The sequence below is a fragment of the Eleutherodactylus coqui genome, chromosome 5 (assembly GCF_035609145.1).
Source record: "Eleutherodactylus coqui strain aEleCoq1 chromosome 5, aEleCoq1.hap1, whole genome shotgun sequence".
Classification (NCBI taxonomy): domain Eukaryota; kingdom Metazoa; phylum Chordata; class Amphibia; order Anura; family Eleutherodactylidae; genus Eleutherodactylus; species Eleutherodactylus coqui.
The window spans coordinates 173,922,789-173,942,070 of NC_089841.1; the positions used below are offsets into that span (position 1 = coordinate 173,922,789).

At 44.4% G+C, this 19,282-nt stretch overlaps 1 protein-coding gene across 2 annotated transcripts in view; it reads left to right on the forward strand.

The window, feature by feature from the left end:
• Positions 1 to 14,588: 14,588 nt before the first annotated feature.
• Positions 14,589 to 19,282, forward strand: part of PLA2G4C (phospholipase A2 group IVC) — a 57,381-nt gene continuing 52,687 nt past the window's right edge. Inside the window, exon 1 of one of the 2 annotated variants that reach the window (XM_066603731.1) lies at positions 14,589 to 14,651. The gene's annotated coding sequence lies outside the window, so the exon portion shown is untranslated. Of the gene's footprint in view, positions 14,652 to 14,846; positions 14,866 to 19,282 lie in introns of those variants that run through there. The other variant, XM_066603732.1, reaches the window with a different exon arrangement.

A 19,282-nucleotide genomic window follows, 5' to 3' on the forward strand; every position in this document is an offset into this window, starting at 1 on the left:
CTTTGTGGCGGATGAGTTATTTGGCCTGGCTAATCATGTTATGTGTCTCTTTGCTCACAAGAACATAGACACCAGGAGGCAGGTGCTTAATTACCGTCTCACGCGTGCCCGGCGTTATGTGGAGTGTAAGTTTGGGATTCTCGCTAATCGGTGGTGAGTGTTACTAAGCGCCATTCAGCTGGCTCCAGAAAATGTGTCTAAGGTAATTCGCACTTGTGTGGTTCTACACAATTTATTAAGGCAACATTATACTGTTTGAAATGCTGTGGATGCTTTACCCACTTCTTTTGGAGGAGACGTTTTGGAGGAGCCAGTACAGTATGTTAGGCCAGTACGCTCTGTTATCCAAGTCAAGGACCTCTTCGTGGATTACTTCCTCTCTCCACTGGGAGCGCTTTCGTGGCAGTTGGACCATGTGCGAAGAGGCCGATGAGCTGGTTTCTCCAGATAGTATTTTTTTTAAGTTGGCTATGCTCACCTTTTTTCTTAGTTAGATCATTCTTGGCACTTTTTAGTTAAGGGTTCGCAAAATAATGAGGACCCTTGACGTGGGTTGCGAGCTTGTACTAATTTGGCCACCTCGTGCTCGATATACCAAGTGTGATATCCCCCTTGGGGCCTTTTTGGAAACTTATTGGCAAAGAGCAGGAGGTGGCCAATGTAGTGAACCAATACCTCGTTTTTGCACTCATCCAAGGGACTGCCTTTAAAAATGAGAGGTGTGATCTTCCTCTCCTTCAACAGTGGACCTCGTTGCAATTTGAAGCTAAGTATGGTCAACTCTGTTCTCCTAGGAAAGAAGCTCACCATTTTTGCGTCTGTTGTGCAAATTAGGCAGGCTGTGATAGGAATTTTTGACCTGCACATTTACAATTGGGTGGCAGATCTTGGTGATATTGTGGGCCAGGACCACACACCTTATCAAACATTATATTCTCTACAGTTTTAAGGGCATATTTAGTGTTGCCAGAGATGCATGGCTAAGCGTTCTAACCTTTTTTTTTTACATTCTCTATAGGTTTTCTGCTGTTTATGTGGAGCACCAGCAGAATAGGGATGTAGCTGCACTGTCTTAAAAAGAAAGCATGCGAATGTTGTCCAGGTAAATGGCAAGGCCACAAAATCTGTGTGTTTCTAAGCAGGGATGCAGATATTACCCCTTCCAAAAAATGATGCATCTCAGCATATCTGGTGCTGTAGCCGATATAGTTATGTTGGCTGATAGAAAGATTTACATACATCATTAAAAGTCCTACCGATAGTGTCTCTAAAATAATCGCTGACAGGAGCTATATGTTTTACATAGGTTTGATGCAAATGTTTGGTGGTGGAGGATTTTCAAATCTTTTCCTAGATTTCTCATTGGTAAAACCCGTGTGTTGCATTTGCTTACTGGTTGTCTGGCCAAAATCATGTGTTCCCATTTTTTTTCTTTTCACCTATATGGACCACCTTTTTCAAACATCAATGCTTGCCATGCAAGGCCAAATCGTTAATTCCTAAGTGATTTTACAAGGCTACCCACACCTTGCAGATGTTGAAGCTCAAGTATTGTCAGCTGGACCATCGTCGTAAGCATGTGTTAACAGTGACTTTTCTGGCCTACATACTTCCCTTTTCTTGGATGAATGGACTGCATCCCCTCTAAGTGATGTATGTATTTCAATGTGAAATCTATGCATTGACCTAAGTACATTATTGTTCTGTGGCAAAAATACTTAGCAGCTCTAAGCACTCACCCACAATAAAAGGCTGCCTATGTTAAAAGCCATAATGGCTTTCCTGAAAAAAAAAGGGCCAAACAAGGTACACAAGTTGTGTCTAGGAGTGAAACTCAGCATATTCTGTTTGTTTTGGTTTTTTTACATTTCAAATAATGTAGTTCACCTGGGACAATATACTTCCCCCAAAAAATGTGTACTTTACCTGATGTGTCTTGCAGCAAGCATTTTATCTCTGACAGCTGTAAGACTTCCCTGTGTTTATAAAAGTGTTCCGTTGTGTTAAATGCTAAAGATTGTAATAAATAAAAAACAAAATAATGAGATGGGATTTTGTTTGTTTTTATATTAAAATGTGTATAAAACTTGTGGCTATAAATAAAGAGCCAGCATGGCTCAAATTTTTTTGGTAAACAATTTATGCTTTAACAAAGGGGAGCGTACTAAGCCGATGTGGAAACACATGAATCTAGGTTCAACATAATTAGACGATTGCAACATTCAGGTGCAGACATAGAAAATTCCATCAAGTGAAACAAGTATGTAAAAGTATGTAAAATGTGTAATATTATATGTTTTGTTGTAAACATAGGCCATAGGCTAGATTTTATATGAAAGCAGCTGACCTAAATTAAATACGGTTTGGTAACGAACAAAACTGCCGCAAAAACGCCCTTAGGGTGCTAAAACCACACTTGTGGTCTAATAGTGATCCCGTACATAACTCAAATTAGTAATAGTGACCCCAATTAGCAGTTGGTCCTCTTCTATGCCACAACTAGTAACATGATCCTCAGTGGTCTCAATTAATGCTGGGGCCCTTTCCATGCCCCAAAACAGTAAGAGGTATGATAGTAAAAAACATTGGAAACTTCTGAATTGTATAGAACACAAAAACAGGATTGATAAGTCCAACTTTTGCTTTAATTGATTAGAACCCAGCAACAAAGATGCATTTCAGGGTTAAAGCCCTTCCTCATTTATGCTGGAGGAAGCACTGCTTGAGTGGTGAATCAGGTGCTTCGCAATGCTCCCATGTGAGAGAACTGCAGTCCTGTATGAAGTTTTAAATTCCTATTTTGCATCTGTTTTTACTCAGGAAGTAAATGCAACACCAACTGATCTGATCTTCCCTGTGCTATTGTGGAAATGAAAGAATGCAGGCTTTCTATAAGCAGACAGATGGTGAGGAAACACTTAGCTAACTTAAATTAATTCAAGTCTCCAGGTCCAGATAAATTACATCCTAGGATACTGAAGTAAGCAGCAGAGGTAAATGCTGAACCACTCACCATAATCTTTGAACATACCTGGAGATCAGAAGTCCCAGAAGATTAGAGAAGGGCAAATGTTGACCATATCTTCAAAAAAGGAAAGAAGGTAGACCCAGGAGACTACAGGCCTAGGAGCCTGACTTCTATACCGGGAAAGATCTTTGAACAAATTATTAAACAGCATGTATGCAAGTACTTGGATGAGAATGCAGTAATTAACCAGAGCCAACATGGGTTTGTTACAAACAAGTCAAGCCAGATAAATCTAATTTCCTTCTATGAGAAAATCATTGACTGGGTTGATCAGGGAAATGCAGTAGACATAATAAATTGATATGGGATCGACATGGCAACTGTTAGGTGGATTAGTGATTGTACATCCAATTGAAAGTCTGTCTCAAGTAGGGTAATTCAAGGCTCTGTCCTGGGCCCAGTTTTGTATAACATTTTTATAAATGATCTAGATGACAGAATTAAGGGGGGAAAGATCACATTTTGATGAGACAAAGCTAGGGGGGATAGATAAAACTAGACAAAAAAGAGAGAGGATTCAAAACGATCTTGGCAAAGTTAAATAGTGGGTGGTGACTAATAGAAATTTTAATTTAACAGGGAGAAATGCAAAGTCTTACATCTGGGCAAGATAAATAAAAAAACAAATATAGAATGGGAGGAATTGAGCTAAGCAGCAGCACGTGAAAAAGACAGGTATACTAACGTAATAGAACACAGACTGAATATGAGTCAACAGTGGGATGATACAGCAGCAAAAAAGGCAAACATAACTCAAACATAATTATGGGAGAATAATAAGAAAAGCATACAGTCAAGATCACGAGAAGTCCATGTATCAATATTTGCAGATAATACAAAACTATGTAGAGTAATTAACACAACAGAGGACAATTGCAAGTGGATCTGGATAATTTGGGGACTTGGTCAAAGTGTCAAATGAGGTTTAACACTGAAAAATGTAAGGTTATGCACATGGACAGGGGGAATTCATGTCACCATTATACACTAAATGAGAAATCACTGGGCAAAACTGACATGGAAAAGGACTTGGGGATTGTAGTTAACTTTAAGCTTAATGTCAGGTCCGGTGGCTCGCGGGTCTGTTCCCTCGCGACCGCTCCTGTCACACAGGCAGCTGCCGTGCGGCACAGGGGAGCCCCAGTCCTTGTCCTCTCCACTGGCTGCCAGGCTCTTTCTCGCCGCCGGGTTGCTAGGGACGCAGCGGGGGCCGCCCCGAGCGCGTCCTCGGCTCCATGGCAACCAGACACATCTTCTCCGCCTCCCACAGGGCTGGGGGTGGTGTCCCCAGTGGGGCTGGGTGTTCCCGGTGGCTGTCAGACTCCCCGCCCCAATCAGCTGCTGGGGCGGGAGCTCTGACAGGATTTAAACCTGTCTGTGTGTGCAAATGGTTGCCAGTGTTAGTTTGGTCTTCCAGGTGCACCCGCGTATTGTTTGATTCCTATTGTGACCCCGGTTTTCTGACTTTCTGCTTTCTGGACTTGACTTTGTTTTTGCCTGACCCCTTTGTATTGCGTACCCTCCTATTGCCGACCCGGATAGTTTGACCATTCTACTGTTTGTTTGTCTCCAGTGTCTGTTTGTCGTTCCCATGTCCCGCTTCCCAAGTTTAGTGTAGGGACCGCTGCCCAGTTGTCGCCCTGCGGGTTAGCCCAGGGGGGCAAGTAGGCAGGGACAGGGGTTGCAGGTTTTCTCAGGGACTTTCATTATCCTGGACCCTGTCCTGACAGTAACACTGGCCGAAGGAAGGTCAGACCCTTGTATCCGACCGGCAACTTTCAACCCCCGTTGGAGGCCATGGTGGCTTTAGCAAACCGGGTCCAAGTCCTTACGAACCTTGTCCAGGATCTAACCACCTGCTTACAGCTACAGGAACAGGTGGTGGCTGCGGGTTCCGTGCAGGCACCTTCCACTCCAGGAACTGTGTCAGAACCTCGGGCTATTCTTCCTGATTGCTTCTCTGGGGAGAGAAGTCAGTTTTTTGCATTCAGAGAGAGCTGCAAGCTTTACTTTGACCTCCAACCCCAATCCTCTGGTACTGAATACCAGAAAGTGGGAATCATAATTACCCACCTGAGGGGAGAGCCCCAGAATTGGGCCTTCTCGTTACCTGCTGGCTCTCCCACCCAACTGTCTCTTGATGCCTTTTTTTCCGCCTTGGGCCAAATATATGACGAACCCGACTGGGCTGGCTACGCAGTTTCTAAACTTCTAGCCCAGCACCAGGGTTGCAAGATGGCGGAAAACTATTGTTTCCAATTCCACCAACATTGTACGGAATCCGGGCGGAATGACGCAGCCTTGAAAAATTTATTTTTGGCTGGTCTTTCTGAGGGTCTTAAGGACCTACTGGTGGCCCACCAGGAGCCTAGAACCTTGGAGCAAGCCCTGTCGCTGGCTATTAGGGCCAACCGATGCTTAAGGGCCAGATACTCCACTCAGACTAGTCCACTCCACACGTCCACTACTTCTAATGACCCGACTTTATCACCTTCCACCGCAGAGCCCATGGAGCTTGGAATCATGAACCCTAAACAACAATGGGAATATCGCCTAAAGAGGAATCTCAGTCTCTACTGTGGGGAGTCGGGTCACCGCCTTGCGACCTGCGGAAAGAAGCCGCGGCAGGAAAACTTCCGCTCCTAGGCAGTTGTCGGGAGGACTGCCTAGGAGCTAAGGTACTCCCTGTGATGTCCAAGATGTTATTGCCCTGCACCCTAGAATTCCGTTCTTTCTACTGTACTGGGCAAGCCTTCGTTGATTCTGGAGCTGCTGCAAATTTCGTTAATTTTAATTTTGTGGCTCAACTGTCTGGGTTTTTGTTACGCTTAGAGACTCCGATTTTGGTTTCAGGGGTTGATTCCACTCCATTGCACGTGGGTCTTGTTAATCTAGTTACCCCAGAGGTAAGGTTTACGGAGGGAGCCCTACATATTGAGTCCTGCACATTTCTTGTGATGAGAGACTAATCTGTGGATGTCATCTTGGGTCTACCCTGGCTACGGGAGCACAGTCCTGTAGTTAATTGGGACACATTGGAACTGGTAGAGTGGGGTCCCTGCTGTGCCAATCACCTTCATCTGGTGGAGGTGGGTTTTCCACCTGCGAGGGGACTGCCCTACCAGATTACCTCTCAGAGTTTTTGGACATTTTCTCTAAACAATTGTCTGAAGCCTTGCCCCCTCATAGGGAATGGAATTGTAAGATTGATTTGGTTCCTGGGGCCAAACTCTCTAAAGGCCACATCTCTAATGTTACTGTTCCAGAGAGAGAGTCCATGAAAGAGTATATCCAGGACATTGTATCCCACCTTTGCTGGTTTTCTTTCTGCTCCCTGTTCCTTTCAGTAGGTGTACTTTGCAAAACTTGATTAGCCACCGGTTCTCTGGCTTCTTAATGTCAATATAATTCAGGACCGAGAAACTGCTTGCTTTTCCACTTTCTACTTTATTAGTAAAACGTGCATTTTCACAGGTTATGGAGAACGCGTTTCAGTTTAATAATAAGCCTTGTCCACCTCTACATGTCACTGTTAAGGAGTCTTTGTAACAGTGACATGTAGAGGTGAACAAGGTTTATTATTAAACCGAAACGCGTTCTCCATAGCCTGTGAAAATGCACGTTTTATTAATAAAGTAGATAGTAGAAAAGCAAGCAGTTTCCCGATCCTGAATTCTATATCCAGGACAGCTTGGCCAAGGGGCACATCCGACCCTCAGAATCCCCAGTGGGTGCTTGGTTTTTTCTTTGTTGAGAAAAAGGATGGGGGTCTCCGGCCCTCTTATGACTATAGAGAGCTAAATAAAATCACGGTCAGAAACCAGTACGATCTTCCGCTCATTCCCGACCTCCTCAACCCGGTTGCCGGTGCCCAGTGGTTTTCGAAGCTTGACCTCAGGGAAGCTTGCAATCTCATTCGCAGCGGGAAGGGGATGAGTGGAAAACAGCTTTTAATATGCCTCTCGGTCACTTTGAATACGTAGTCATGCCCTTTGGGTTATGTAATGCCCCAGCCATTTTTCTGGGATACATGAATTCGGTGTTTCAGGATATCATGGGGGTGTTCGTCGTGGTATACTTAGATGACATTCTGATTTTTTCCTCCGACTTGGCAAGCCACCGTGCACATGTTCGGACCATGTTGGCTCAACTCAGACGTAACAAGCTGTTTGCAAAGCTCAAGAAATGTGTTTTCGCGGTACAAAAAATATCATTCTTAGGGTATATCATTACACTATGTGATATCCAGATGGATCCTGCGAAGGTGAAAGCCATCACGGAGTGGGCCCGGCCAGGTACTTTGAAGGCTCTTCAACGCTTCGCTAATTATTATCACAAGTTCATTAAAAACTTCTTCGTGGTGGCTAAACCTTTAACGGATCTCACCAGAAAGGGAGCAGATGTGAATGCCTGGTCTTCAGATGCCCTTATGGCCTTCGATACCCTAAAGGCAGCTTTCTCTTCAGTGTCCTTGATCTTTCCTGTCCGTTTGTGGTGGAGGTAGATGCCTCGGAGTTTGGAGTGGGAGCAGTACTGTCCCAAGATCCCTCCACGCTCACTAACCTTAGAGTGTGTGCCTATTTTTCTAGAAAGTTCTCATCTACTGAACGGAATTACGATATAGGCAACCGGGAATTACTGGCTATTAAGTGGGCTTTTGAGGAGTTGAGGCATTTTTTGGAAGGGGTTCACCACCAGATCACGGTGCTTACTGACCATAAGAATCTCATTTAGTTAGACTCTGCAAAGAGGTTGAACTCCCGGCAGGCCCGCTGGGCCTTGTTCTTTTCCCGTTTTAATTTCCTAGTTACTTACCAACCCGGCTCAAAAAACATTAAGGCTGACGCTTTATCTAGGAGTTTCGGTATTCCAGAATCTACTGAGTCGCAGCCTGAGACAATCCTTCCCCCTAGGGTGGTTCTCACTGCCATCTCCTCTGACCTCTCACCTCAGATTCATGCTGCTCAGCAGTCTGCTCCTGAAAACCTTCTGGAAAGCAAACTGTTTATTCCATTACCGTTGAGGTTAAAAGTGTTGGAGGAGAGGCATGCCTCAGTCCTTGCTGGTCACCCCGGTATCCGGGGTATTCTGGAACTACTTTCCAGAATGTATTGGTGGCTTCATATGGCTAGGGATGTGCGGGCATTTGCTACTGCTTGTCTGGTTTGCGCCAGGGGGAAAAGTGTCAGGAGACGTCCTGAGGGGCCTCTTCTGCCCTTGCCCGTCCCATCCAGGCCGTAGTCACATCTGTCCATGGACTTCATTACCGATTTGCCACCCTCACAGGGGAATACGGTCATTTGGGTCATTGTGGATCGCTTTTCTAAAATGTCACACTTCGTTCCTCTGTGCAAGCTACCTAATGCCGGGTTGTTATCTGAGCTATTTATTAACCCCTTCCCACTGCAGGACGTAAATTTACGTCCTGGGAGTGGGGTACTTCCCGCAACAGGACGTAAACTTACGTCCTGGGGATAGCGCGGGATCACATATAATCCCGCGCTATCCCGCAGCGGGAGCTGTCTGTCAGTCACAGCCGGCGTCCCGCTGCAACAGCGGGGGGGCATCGGAGAATTTAAAAACCCATATATTTGGTATCAACGCGTCCGTAATGACGCGTACAATACATTTAACATCCTTTTTATCCTGCACGGCAAAAAGCGTAATAAAAAAGCTAAAAAACTGAGGCAAAATGCTAATTTTTAGCATTTTGCCTCCCATAAAGCGCAATAAAAGTGATTAAAAAAAAACAGATGTACCCCAAAATGTTACCAATAAAAAATACAGCTCATCTCGCAAAAAATAAGCCCTCACAGAGCTCCGTACATGGAAAAATAAAAAAGTTATAGCACTTTGAATGCAATGAGTTTAGAAAAAAATAAGAATTTCAAAAAAAAGGGTTTTCATTGTGGAAAAGTGAAAAAAACCTAAAAAAAAATTATTTTGGTTTCGTTGTAACCGTACCGGCCTGCAGAAAAAAATGTGTTGTATCATTTATGCTGCATAATTAACGCTTTTTAAAAAAAAAATAAAAATCTATGGCAGAATTGATGCGCTTTCTCTCCCTACGATCATAAAAAAAATAATAAAAGTTTTACAATGTAGTCTATGTAACTAAAAGTGGCACCAATAAAATCTACAGTTCACCACGCAAAAAACAAGCCCATATACGGCTGCGTCGACGGAAAAATAAAAAAGTTATGGCTTTTGAAAAATGGAGATGGAAAAATACCAAAAATCGCTTGGTCCTCAACGCCAAAATAGGCCATGTCATTAAGGGGTTAAAGAGGTAGTGCGGCTACATGGAATTCCAGAGGATGTGGTCTCTGATAGAGAAGTGCAATTTGTCGCTCTCTTTTGGCGGGCTTTTTGCAAGAACTTAAATATTGATTTGTCTTTTTCGTCAGCTTTTCAAACCGAGCAAATGAATCAAGATTCAATACCTGCGGCTGTTTGTGTCTGATAATCAATATCAGTGGGTTAATTTCTTACCTCTCGCTGAATTTGCCATTAATAATCATGTCAATTCATCATCTCATGTCTCGCCATTCTTTTGTAATTATGGGTTTCATCCCCGATTTACCTTCTCTGCTCCCGTTATTTCGGATACGCCGGCGGCAGATACAGCTATCGATGAACTGTGCACAGGTTGGGCCCAGGTTCGTAAGAACCTTCAGGGTACCCAGGAAAGAATTTGTGATCAGACTAATAAGAAACACACTATTTCTGCACCTTTTGGGGTTGGGGAGCAGGTGTTACTAGCTTCAAAAAATTTGAAATTGAAGGTCCGTCCCTGAAGCGTACTCCCCGATTTATCAGGCCATTTACCGTCTCTCAGGTCGTTAACCCTGTGGCGTACAGATTGTCCCTACCTGAATCTTGGAAAATTCATGATGTTTTTCATAAGAGTTTGTTAAAAAGATACGTGACCCCAGTTCTGCCCGCCCGGAGCCCACCCTCTCCTACTCTAGTACAGGGTGAACTGGAATATGAGGTAGAGAGATTGGTGGATTCCCGGCGAGTGAGGGGTGCCTTGCAATATTTGGTGCATTGGAAGGGTTTTGGCCCAGAGGACCAAACGTGGATTTTCGCTAGGGACGTTCATGCACCACGTTTGGTCCAACAGCTCCACAGGGCTTTTTCCGTCGAGCCCGGTCAAAGGGTTCCCCTGCAGAAAGGGGGGCACTGTCAGGAGCGGTCCGTTCCCTCGCCGCCGGTCCTGTCACACAGGCAGCTGCAGGGGAGCCCCAGTCCTTATCATCTCCCCTGGCCGCCAGGCTCCTTCTCGCCGTCGGGTTGCTAGGGACGCAGCGGGGGCCACACTGCGCCGCGTCCTCGGCTCCATGGCAACCCGACACTCATCTTCTCCGCCTCCCACAAGGCTGGGGGTGGGGTCCCAAGTGGGGCTGGGTGTTCCTGGTGGCTGTCAGACTCCCTGGGATTATTTAGTGAATCCTGCATTGAGCAGGGGGTTGAATGCACTGACCCTGGAGGTCCCTTCCAAATGTACAATTCTAGGATTTGTTATTGCAATTTTATCTGCTTATATCTTGCTTGTGCCAAATTACAGAGAATGAGTACTCAGGAGCCTCTCTGGAATCAAGACAAATCACACACAATTGGTGTTGATGTAATCAAATGATTCCCCGTTTATTTGGGTTTTCAACATTTTATAGCATCTTGAATCCCTTATCTTTCCAGCCAATAATGAAGATATCAGAGAATTTGTAGACATTTCCTATTAATGTTCTATAACATTAATTCTTCTATGTTATCTTGTTCTTTTAGCAAAAGACCACATACTATGACATCAAAGGCTATTTCACAGTGCTTCGTCTGGTTATGCCATCTTAAATTAAGAAGCCAAGGTAGCCACACTAGACTAAACCCTATAACTGAAAATTCTTCAATTATTTCAATATATGTTTTCTTAAATATACATACACACTCTTTATTTATACAAGTAATTAAGTCATATAAAGAGTCAATTGAAAATATTACATGAATATAATCTCTAACAGATGCTATTACTGCTTTCACAACCATACTCTTCATTTAGAAAGCATAGTGTGTATAACAATTCTATTTCAGGCAAGAATTAGCCTTGTGTAGTAGACCGCTTTCTGCTTGTGTAGAGCTTTTTGACCACTAGAAGTGCTTTTGAGATTTCACCCAGCTAACAGAGTTTGAGAATTGCCTGCCACTTGGGCCATTCTGACCAGCCTGTTAGGAGGTGTTGGGACCAGTGGATGCATGAGGACATGCACACAAAGCGACCGGGCTCAGGATACCCTAAACAGACCACCAGTAGAGAAGATCGTCTGACAAGCACAAGGAACTCCAACTGTTCATTGTCCACTATCCAGAGACAAGTGCAACCATCATTACAGACCCCTGTATATGTCAGAACCATTTTCATGCACTTGGTTGAAGGATATTTGGTCTTATGGCACCCACTATGTGTACTGCCTTTGACACCCACCCATGTCACCTCTGTTGGCAGTGGTGTCATGAACAACGAAACTGGACTGCTTTGGAGTGGAACTGGGTTGTCTTCAGTGACAAATCCAGGTTTAGTTTGGGTACTGACGACAGCCACGTTCATGTCTGGAGATATAGAGGTCGGCACCTTAATCCTGCCTTTGCTGTGGAGCGGCACACTGCCCCCACTGCTGGTGTGATGGTCTGGTGGGCCATCTCATATGACAGTTGGTCACCCCTAGTAATGGTATGAGGGACAATGACAACTCAGCAATATGTTCAGGACATCCTGCAGCCACTTGTGTTCGTCTCATGGCAGCTTCCAAGAGGTATTTTCCAGCAGAATAATGATCGGCCGCACACAACAAGGATGTCAAAGGAATGCCTCCACAACATTGCCATGCTTCCATGGTTTCCCCAGTCGCCAGATTTATCACCAATAGAACATGTATGGGATCATCTGGGACACCAAATTCAGCAGCTTAAGAGTTTGCACGAGCTAGAGGCTCAGTTACAGCAAATGTAGACTGATATGCAGCAGGATACCATACGGAAACTGTATGCCTCCATGCTTATCTGTATCACATCTTGAGTCCAAGCCCAACAGGGTACTAGAACCTCTCTTCAAGTGTTTCATTTTCCACAATAAAGATCCTTTTGGTCTGATCACTTACTTATATCAACGTTACACAGGACAAACAGGGGGATCCATTTTGGCATGCAAGTCTTCATTCCTATGTAGGCTGTTCAAAAAACAGTTTTTAAAATGACACAATTGCCAAAAAAATGAAACTCGTAATTTTTTGCCTTCTGCTTTGCTTAGATTCATTCAAAAACTGTGGGGTCACAATACACAGTACAGCCCTAGATGAATTTGTTAAGGGGTCTAGTTTTCAAAATGGGGCATTTGTAGGGGTTCTCTGTCATTTTGGCTGCTCAAGGGCTCTACAAGTGTGCAATGGGGTCTAAATCACCCTCAAGCAAAATGTCTGTTCTGAAAGTCACCAGGTGCTCTTTTTGGTTTGGGCCCCGTTGTGCATACAGACATAAGATCAGGGCAACACTGAGTATGTTTCTTAACACAGGACAAACAGGGGTATCAATTTTGGGGTGTAAATTCTCATTTTCATGTGCACTATGGAAAAAAACTGTCTTTGCAAAAATATGAAATTTTATTTTTTCTCCTCTAAATTGCATTAACTCCTGAAAAAAGCTGTGGGGTCAAAATACTCATGATACCCCTCAGTAAATACATTAACGGGTGTAGTTTTTAAAATGGGGTCATTTGGGGGGGGGTAGCTATCATTTTGTTACCTATGAACCTTTGCAACCTTGGCTGGGTGCAGAAAAACAAAGTGTTCCTCAGAACGTTGAAAATATTAAAATTGTTACGTCTCCTAAATGGTTAAAAAAGTTTTTCAAATGGGCGCCCAGAATAAAGTAAACAAATTGAAATATATATCTTAAGGAACAGAAAGTAAGTCCACAGCACCCCAGTAATAGCCACTTAAGTGGAGAAGACCTCAATAGTGGTGCAGGCTCCAGGTGAAAGGCTTCTGACCCAATAGCCTTCAGTCAAACATCCAAAAGCAAAGCAGATAGGTGCCAGATGAGCACTCAGCCAATTAGATACAGCCCTCAGCCATTTACTGAATGACATCTAAGTGCTGCCTGTGATTGGTCACAGCACTCAGCCAATCACAGGCAGCTCTTGGCCATCCATAAGGTTGACAAAGGCTATTGCAGCCGAAACGCGTTCAGCATGAACCTGTGAGTGACATGCTTTTTAATCAATAAAGAATTCATTTTTAATGGTACATTTGACTACATTTGCTTTTTTCCTATGGAATTTGGCCGCTTGCTGTCGGCTACCTGAGGACGGAACTCCCGATGGATCTCATTCCCCTTGTTACGTCAGAGGCACTGCTGGTGAGGTGAGCCCATATCTTCTCTCTTTTTTCCTTGCTTACTTATATTTAAAGCCCTTCCCCAAAAGTCCCTGCAGGGCTTGCTGACAGCCCATTTTTTTTTAATGGGACTGCAGAAGCTGTGGCAGGGGATTCTTTACTCCCCGCGGAGATGAAGAAATCCTCTTCCACACCTGTGACAGATGGCAGGGGGTTCTTTACTCCCCACAGGGAGTCCCCTTCTCAGTGAACACTGCGACAGGGCTGTCACAGTGTTCAGTGACAAAAGGACTCCCCGCTGGGGAATACGAACCTATAGTGCACACATGTCCTATGTTTTGCAGGTACGTGCGTTTGCACGCCTGTAAAACCCGGACATGTGAACACACCATAGGGAACCAATGGTTCTAATAAGCGTGTGTTTTTGTGCGCACAATTGTATGCACATAAACACGCTCGTGTAAATGCACCCTTACAGAGTTATTCAGAGTATATGCACTATGCAGGGAGTGAGGCCACGTGCTATTGCACCCATATTGCTGCATTTTAGTGCACTTTCTTGCGCTGCTGAGACCGCTCACATTGGCATGGTCCCGTGTATTTGAGTATGCGGGCCAGCCTACTTAGTAAGCAGGTCAGTTGATTTAGTAGGCCCAGGTGTTTTTGCTTAGCCCCATTAAATCACACACGTCAATGCACAATTTCAGGAAGACATGGGCCTTTGATAAGCAATTCTGCACCAAAATACAGCAAGTCGTGTTTGATTTCCTGTGCTTTAAAAAAAAAAAAAAAGTGGAAAAAAAGCCATGTGTGAATAAATGTTATCAATAGGTTCTATTTGCTGTGCATTCGGCTCGCAGATTCTGCGACCACAAATACATCTGTGTGCGGACGCCCTAAAATACAGGAATCTGGTGTAATGAGCAGGCATGCACAGCACTAGGTCAGTTCAAACACACATAGCAGTGCTTCTCTAATCCAGCATAGTACCTATAAAATACAGAAGCCTGGTGTAATATGCAGGCATGCACAGTACAACTACTGGGAGGCAGAGAGCCAGGGGGGTCTTATCACTAAGAGCAGGGGAGTTTGGGAGGTCAGGGAACTGTGACAACACTATGAGTCATTCCCAGCCACACCCACCCATCTGCTTGATGGAGACAGAGGATTCTGCATTTTAGCATAGACCACTATAAAACCTTGCATCTCTGTGAAAATAGCAGCAATTGGGACAAGTGAGTTATCATTTTACTGGTCTTGTGATGGGCTATAATATGGCAGTAATTGTAATTTTTGTTCTGAGGCAGGGAGGCTCTGGTAGCAAATATTATGAAACAGGAAAAAAACAAATTTAAAAAGTAGCTTTATGAATAAAGCGAGGAACTCTGTGTGCCACTTTACACACATTGCTGTGAGTCCTTAACCAGGTCTCTGAATGGGGCATGCAGTGTAAGTTAATGGATTGTTCTGTTCTTTCTACCATGTCCAGGGACCTACATACAGCTATACCGTGAAAGTTTGTTTATTTATAATATATATAAGAATTTAACCTCAACATGTTTACTAAATATATTAATATTCGGTATGTGTGTATTAATGCATGTGTATATTAGTATTTACAGTAGAGATGTATACAGGATCCTGGATATATCCACTACTTGGGGCTTCTTCACACGAGCGTGTTTGCGCAGGTATTTGTGCACGTAAAATTTGCACACGCTAAACTCAGAGAATAGAACCCATTCCGTTCTTATAAACGTGTTCTGTGCACGCATTTCACGCACGTAAAAAAGGAGGAGTCTATGGGAGGTGCGAAAATACACAATGGGAAGAGTGTTTTAGGCACCTTCACACAGGTGTATTTTTCATCAGTATTCTATAAGTATGCTGGCTGCATTCTCAGAATTGGGAAAATATGTAGAACTTGTGAGCCTGGAAATATACACTGCAAATGTGGGGAAGGACTTTCTCGCAGCCAATTCCTGTTGTGGATGTGTTCATGTGGATAAGAAGATATTACCCTTCATACTATATAATAAAATCCAGACCACTAAGGGTTTATTCACATGGCTCTGTGCATATAATGTTGCGTGGGTAACACAGCGTTATCCGGATCTCTGTGAGCTGGCTACTGACGCGTATGGCAGCGAGTGCACAGCCACAACCGTGTTCTCTCACACGCTCTCATGTGCAGTGTGACTTTTGTCTTTTTTTTTTATTCCCTGCTATGTTTCATAGCGGGGTTGGGTTTGAATTGTCGCTCATATCTGTGCTTTTTACTGTGCTTTCTTGTGGATCACACAGCGTTATCCGGATCTGTGTGAGCCGGCTAACGCCACGTATGGCTTCGAGTGCATAGTCATAACTGCATATTTCTCACACGGGGTTGCGTTTGGGTCACTATTTGTGCTGGGGCAACTATTGGGGGTCACTATTACTGCTGGGGCAACTACTGGGGGTCACTATTACTTCTAGGGCAACTACTGAGGGGTCTGCATTACTACTGGGGCAACTACTGGGGATCACTATTACTGCTGGGACAACAATTGGGGTCTGCATTACAGCTGGGGCAACTACTGGGGGTCACTATTACTTCTAGGGCAACTACTGAGGGCTCTGCATTACCACTGGTGCAACTACTGGGGGTCACTATTACTGCTGGGACAACAATTGGGGTCTGCATTACAGCTAGGGCAACTACTGGGGGTCACTATTACTGCTGGGGCAACTACTGGGGGTCACTATTACTGCTGGGGCAACTACTAGGGGTCTGCATTACTGCTGGGGCAACTACTGGGGGTCTGCATTACTGCTGGGGCAACTACTGGGGGTCTGCATTACTGCTGGGGCAACTACTGGGGGTCACTATTACTGCTGGGGCAGCTGTGGGGGGTCACTATTACTGCTGGGGCAACTATCATGTGTGATACTGTCTCCCGAGCTGATGTATCTAAGACGATCCTGTGTGATACATCTGGTTAGCTGACATACCACACAGGATCTGCTATTACTGCTTGGGCAACTATTGGAGGTCACTATTTCTGCTGGGGCAACTACTGGGGGTCTGCATTAGTGCTGGGGCCACTACTGGGGGTCTGCATTAGTGCTGGGGCCACTACTGGGGGTCTGCATTACTGCTGGGGCCACTACTGGGGGTCTGCATTACTGCTGGGGCCACTACTGGGGGTCACTATTACTGCTGGGGCAACTATCATGTGTGACACTGTCTGTCAAGCTGATGTATCCAAGCTGATCCTGTGTGATACATCTGCTCAGCTGATGTACCACACAAGATCTGCTTAGATGCAGCAGCTCAGCAGATGTATCACCCGTGATTGGCTTAGATATGTCTGCTGTGCAGATCTATCTAAGCCAATCCTGTGTGATACATCTGCTCAGCTGAAGTACCACACAGGATCTGCTTAGATACAGCAGCTCAGGAGATGTATCACCCATGATAGGCTTAGATATGTCTGCTGTAAAGATGTATCTAAGCCAATGCTGTGTGATACATCTGCTGTGCAGATGTTTCTTAGCAGATCCTGTGTGATATGTCTGCTCAGCTGACGTATCACGCAGGACCTGCTTGGACACAGCAGCTCAGCAGACGTATCACCCATGATCAGCTTAAATATGTCTGCTGTGCAGATGTATATAGGCCGATCCTGTGTGATATGTCTGCTCAACTGACATACCACATAGGATGTGCTTAGATACAGTAGCTCAGCAGACGTATCACGCATGATCGGCTTAGATACGTCTGCTGTGCAGATGTATGTAAGCCAATCCTGGTGATACGTCTGCAAAGCTGCTGTATCTAAGCAGATCCTATGTGGTACGTCAGCTAATCAGATGTATCACACAGTATCTGCTTAAATACATCTGCACAGCAGACGTATCACACAAGATTGGCTTATATACATCTGCACAGCAGACGTATCTAAGCCGATCATGCGTAATACATCTGCTGAGCTACTGTATCTAAGAATGTCCTATGTGGTACGTCAGCTGAGCAGACGTATCACACAGGATCGGCCAATATACATCTGCACAGAGGCACAAGGCCCATGGCTGAGGAGATGGCAGGGTAGAGATAGCACGTGTCACGGTGGCTCTACCAAATTCCCCGGAGGGATGCACAGAACCTTTTGCCAAGGCCCTGACAAGCCTCCCCAGGCAACGTGGACTTAGCGGTTACCTTACATGGGTCTTCTTCTTTATGTTGGTATTTGTCACGGGTGACTCCAGCACTTCAGACTTTTATCAAGATGGTGAAAATAACTTGACACAACTCCAGGGATGTGATTTTTAGCAACTGGAAGTGCACAGTTTACTAAACACAATTGCTGAAGGCAAAGCAATACAGCACAGTCTAATGAGATTTCAACATAGTTCCAAAGACATACCTGTGCAAGCAGGATAACGTAGAAATACAGTTGAATTCTTACACTGATAATTCCCTTCAATGCTCTCTCTTTCTTCACTTTAACGGTAGTTAAGCTAGAAGCTGGTCCTCCGTTTTTAGGTAACTGATGGGATGGATTTAGTAGTTTAGTTGAAATTAGACAGTTTAGAAAGGGTCCTTATAGAAACTTCTGACTTTTACTTTCAGCAAACGTTCATATTACTCACCATTAAGATGACAAGGTGGCGCCACAGTTTCCTGTGCTCCACTGTTTTTTATTTCCAGGTGGTGTAGATTAGATAAGGCTCTTTATCTCTGCACAGTAGTAACTATCTCCTTTGGAAACTAGCTTTAACACACGCTCTGACCTCTTCCTTCACTCTGCACTTTCCACACCCCACTCTCCCGTGCTGCACTCCCCTGTCTTCTCTCTCCCGCACTTTTTATACCACCCCACCCCTTTGCCTCTGGTGTTTTCCCGCTCTTTCTCACAGGTTCTGTTCTTTTCACTAATTAGGGAAAGTCACACAAATAGCCAATGGTGATCAGCTTTTGCTAAGCAGTTTTCTTGATTTTTGAAGTAAGGAAGAGGGAAACAGCGTTCCTCCGACGGATGACACCTTCTATACCTCCTTAGAGCTCATAGCAAGGTGGAACAGGATGCTGATATAGTGGTTTCTAATGGAGGACCCTCTAGGCCACCAAAGTTTCCCCTAATTTAAAACACAGCCATCCCTGGGTATACTAAGTTCTGGAGGAGCAGAAAGATATGCCTGCTGGTTTTTAAGATAACAGCACAGTGATTTAATTTTTAGGGTACTTGCAAGTATTTTGAGGGATTTTATGGTGGGTTAAGAGAGTGTGCTAGGTCCGAGCTAGCTATGGGGCACCTACATAACTCTTCTCACAATCAACACAGAAATTTGCATGTCAACAATAATTCATGACATACAGAACATATGATACTTGTACTGTTCAGCAGGCAACCTGTAAAGGAAGAGAATTTTAAAGGTTAAGCACAAACCACATATTATAATTTTGCAGTCCTGTTACAGCAGTCTCAAGGCATGCAAGGGTCCTGGAAGGAAACATGCACAAGGAACTTCTTCTTTCTTAGCAACTACACATGAGGAGGAACATGAATTCTAGGGACATAAGTGAATAGGATAACCATAGGTCAGATGAACTCAGTACGGTGCACTGCAGTTAGCATCTCTGGAGGGACAAGGTAGAAGTGATTGCACAACAACAATATCAACTCTTAGAATGGCTTTAAGTAGTCTCTTGAGGTAAAAAAGCTTAAATGTTGCAAAACTTCTCTGAGTGTGTCTCAGAGAGTGAACTCTTGTAAACACAAACGGTTATAATAAATAGGGAAAGCTGGGGATAATCCATAGGACTAAGTAACGCTAGGTGTAATGCTCTAATCTTGAAGTCTCAGCGGCAATTGTCCACGTGCTT